Genomic DNA, 4,232 nt, shown 5'->3' on the forward strand with positions numbered 1-4,232 from the left:
GGGGGGGGGGGGGGGGGCTCAGCACCTTATGGGAGGTTGTTCTGTAGCCTGTAGGTTCAGTCAGTGCTAGCTGGGGCAGGACTCAATCAGAAGTCCCCTGCTCTGCCCCACTCTCCTCAAGCAGGTCTGCTACATGCCTTAGGTGACAGGAGCAAGCTGCCAGACCCATTAATCTCAATCAGTCTGTGCTGGACTGGGAGCTTCCTTCCTACTTCCTCTTCCTTTCTTATACTAGCTCTCCCTGATTTGTCACATCTCTGATGAAGGAAATTGATCCATTTGTGGCAGGTGGCTCTTGACTTTGCCCTTGGGCCAGTCTTGTTTGATGTAGCTGGGGTGGAGCATGCAGGCTGACAAGCTTTACTTTTAGGCTCTGTTAATGCTCTCTACCATGTTGTAGTTTATTTGCTGTTCCTTGCTTGCTTGCTTGTTTTGGTTTGTATTTTTCCCCCCATATAGGTCTCAGATGCCTTGTAATTGTCACCTTAGACATTGATTAAGGGCTCAATGGTGCCTTTAGGCATTGGTCTGTGTCGGGAATTGCGCTGCCTCATCAAGAGCTCTAGGACAAGTTGTGCAGCTCATTTATGCTCAGGGGGAGTGCGCTTCATTGCAGCCTGTGCACTTCTGCTTACGGAGCACACCAGGGAGCACAGGGAGGGATTGCGTATGCAGTGGGAAAGCGGTGCAGCACATGTGAATGATGTGCCTTCTTAACTAGGGCCACTCGCAGGCTCTGCTACAGACACTTTTCTTACAGAAGACTTCCTTACTGAAACTTATGCTCCACAAATTGCTGAGTGCTTTATCTTTTATGAAACCCCCTTCCCTCCCTAGAAGCAAAGCTGTTTAATACCAGCCAGGCTTATACACGCAAGCTGATGCTTTTTGCAGATTCATTCAGGCAAAAGTCTGCTGTTCTTTTACAGCAGAAACACCTTTTAACCTGCACAAATTCCTCCTGTTTGGTACCAAACAAGGGCAAGATCCAGGAAGAACGACAACTCTGGTGTTTAATTTTGCTTAAAACAAGCAAAACCATCAGTTGATTTTCCCAGTTTCCCCAGTGAAAAGAGACTTTCTAAGCTTCTGCCCATGACTTCATTTTCTTCCTTGAGAAATATGCAAGAGTAAGGCTTAAATTGCTCATCATTTCCTTTGTGGAGCAAAATGCCCAGCAGTATTGTATCTCAACAGAAGTACCACTCAAAATCCTTTGAAACCTAAATCAGCTAAAAACAAGAACTGGGCTCCCCCCTCTCCACTGTCTTCCCTGTGATTCTTTGCTATGGGGTCTTTTTGGATGGTCGTCATTAAGTTGTTTCTCCTCCTTCCATCTCTCCCAGTTCTCAAGTGGAACATTTGGTATTATGTTTTGCACATGGGAAGAGTCACCAGACATTTCCAATCTAACATGCCTTCCTTTTGGACCAAGAGAAAAAAAAAAGACAAAAGTAAAGTATCCATGTGAGAGTGCTTCTGCACAGCAGCCTGCACATGAATTGAACACAAAATAGAAGCTGCCTCCTGCAAACATGGAGGCAGGTATAGATATATATGCAAAGAAAAACCCTGTCGTGCACAGCACTGCCCCCCTGCGATTCTTTGCACACTGTGCTCAGTGCCTGTTTCCTCAGTCTTGCCCCTCAGGCAGATGGTGAAGGGTATCTCTTATATCCCCCTTGCTTTCTCAGTAGGAATAGATGCAATAGAGTTGGGATTCAATCACAGAAATAGCAAGGCAGCTCCACACCCAGGGAAGTCAAGACACAAGGGACAGCACCAGCCTAGGTTGCTGCCCCAATTGCTCCCCCCTCCTCAGTTACCCTTTTGGATTCAATTCTGTGCTGCACATCTAGTGGCATAGCACAGAAGGTGCAACCTTGTGGGAGGGAAGAAGGTGGCTTTATGCCACCCCAGAATCTGAGCAGGTTTAAATGGCCCCCAGCTGTTCTGCCATGCAGCAGTTAGTTCTCTGTGGCCTGCCTATAAGCTGTGGCATGATGCAACATCCCCATACACCTGGCTTATGGAAGCTATAGGCTGTACTGGCTCCAAGTGAATTCCCCCTGGTTCCTCCATGGCCCCTGCATCACCAGGGTGACACAAGGGCTGAAGCCAGAGAGACAATCCATATCTTTGTGACAAGTACAATACAGCTTTTCTCAACTGTTAACAAGCAAACTAGTTGGAAGTTATTTTCCATAACCTATGTTTATGATAGAATAAATGTAATCTATTTCCTGCAGTTTATCAGTGATGAAGTTCATTGTACATCACATTGGCAGCAGGCTGGCCCTATGAAATATTGAGCACCTCCCATAAAGGACTCCAAATGCCCATTGACTTCACTGGCAAAAGATATCAGGTGCTTAACAGCCTGTCTGTCCAATGAGCTATGTGATTAAAATCAGTCAGACATACTATGCATGTGGCCAGATTAGGAAACACTACAGCATTTTGTAATCCCTGACACAACTAAAATAAATAAAGATCAGATTAACCTGATCTGACTGGACATACATCTACTGCTCTCTATTTATTTTTAGTAGGTTGGTGAAAGGTGACAACAGTCACCCAAGTATTTGTTGTGATAGCCTCAAACTGCACTTTGTTCAGGTTTCTTCATTTCCCCTCTCCCTTTCCACTTGAGCTGGAATCCAGTTCCCAGAACATAGCCTGAGTAGCTCAGCTGGACATTGGGAAGCTTCACTGAGAAAAGACGTTATTAAACTCTGCACCACCAAGGCCAGTGCAGCACTTTTATCGACGCTTAAGAATTCATTACAAGCTTTGCAATAGTTGGTAGGCTTTTTTTTCCTTCTATTTTTCCTTGCCCAGCTCTTTAAATTATGCAATTATATGAAAATCTCAGCTTTCATTTTCAATAAAAGTGGGTCTCTAGTCCTAACAGTTACAGAGAAAATGATGAAAGTATGAAATCTAAAGACCCCAAAACCAGAAAACAACAAGCATAATCCAAAATGTATTTTTATATCTCATTAATAATGATAATAACCATTAATAGTTACATTCATGATTACTTGTAGGGTGGGGGCTGACTCAAGATTTGCTAATATAGTTGCTTCTAGGAAACTAATACTTGGGTAATTTAACAAGCAGACAGAAGATCAGCTCTCCATTGTAACTCATGGTGCACTGCAGGAAGCACCATGAGTTACAAAAATCCCCTGGACCCAAAAGACATTCACTGTTGGGTTCCAGGGGTTGGGGTATCCAGCTGCTGGCTGTGAACCTGCAGCCAGTCTCCCTTAGCAATGCCCCTCCTTCCTCCCAGCCTGGGCACTGTTTGCAGAATGGAGAGGGAAAGGGAATAAAGAGAACTTGTTATGGGAGTTCCCCAGCCAGCGCTGGAGGTTGGGGTGGGTGGACTGGAGCCTCACCCCACTTCAAGAGGGCTCCTATCTACCCACCCAATCCTCCAGCACCATCTGAAAAAACCCAAACCAAACTCCTTCTGCTCCCTTCCCCACTCCCATTCTGAAAACAGTGCCAAGGCTGAAAGGCAGCATAGACAGAAGTTACTGAAGATGCTCAGTTTTGGAGCATCTTCATCTGAACCCTCCTGCAATGAGGGTTCAGGTTTTTGCTGGATCAGGATCTTTTAAAGCACTTCTGTTTGATCCTGGCTATAGAGTGTTTCAGGGGCCAGATCAGGCAAAATTTGTCATTTCTGTTTGTGCCTTAAGTGAAAGGATTTTAAAACTCCAGATCTCTGGCCCCTGTTTATGCCCTTTTGTTTTAAAGTGTCTTCAGCTTGGATTTCATTATCAGGTATTTATTGCTACAGTCTCCCTGTTTGAAAAGTTGCCCAGGGATGTTTTAATGTCAACAAAACTTATCACTGAAGGCGCCTGTTTTTAAAGAGTGGAAATATTTCTGTTGTTGTTAAGTGTCATGAAATCTTGGTTAAAAAAATTCAGGCGTAGCCAAAATTTGAGAAAGTGGCTTTAAATAAAAAGGATAAACAAGAGTAGAATTAGTGTTAAAAGTGTACACTGGTATTTGGAGTAGTTCTTGCTATTCTACCATTAAAGAAAGAAAGAAACAAAAACTTTTCTGCTTTGGTGCCTTTCAAACATTTTTTCATTGGTTTAAACAGCAATGTAACACTGAGTCATATTACTACTTCTAGAAAGTTCCTTAGGATTTTTACTGTTATGCTATGTTAGCATGGGGGCTTTTTTTTGTTTGTTTTTTTTGGGGGGGGA

Source organism: Gavialis gangeticus, unplaced genomic scaffold, assembly GCF_001723915.1.
Source record: "Gavialis gangeticus isolate Ggan-Ray unplaced genomic scaffold, GavGan_comp1, whole genome shotgun sequence".
Taxonomy (NCBI): Eukaryota; Metazoa; Chordata; order Crocodylia; family Gavialidae; genus Gavialis; species Gavialis gangeticus.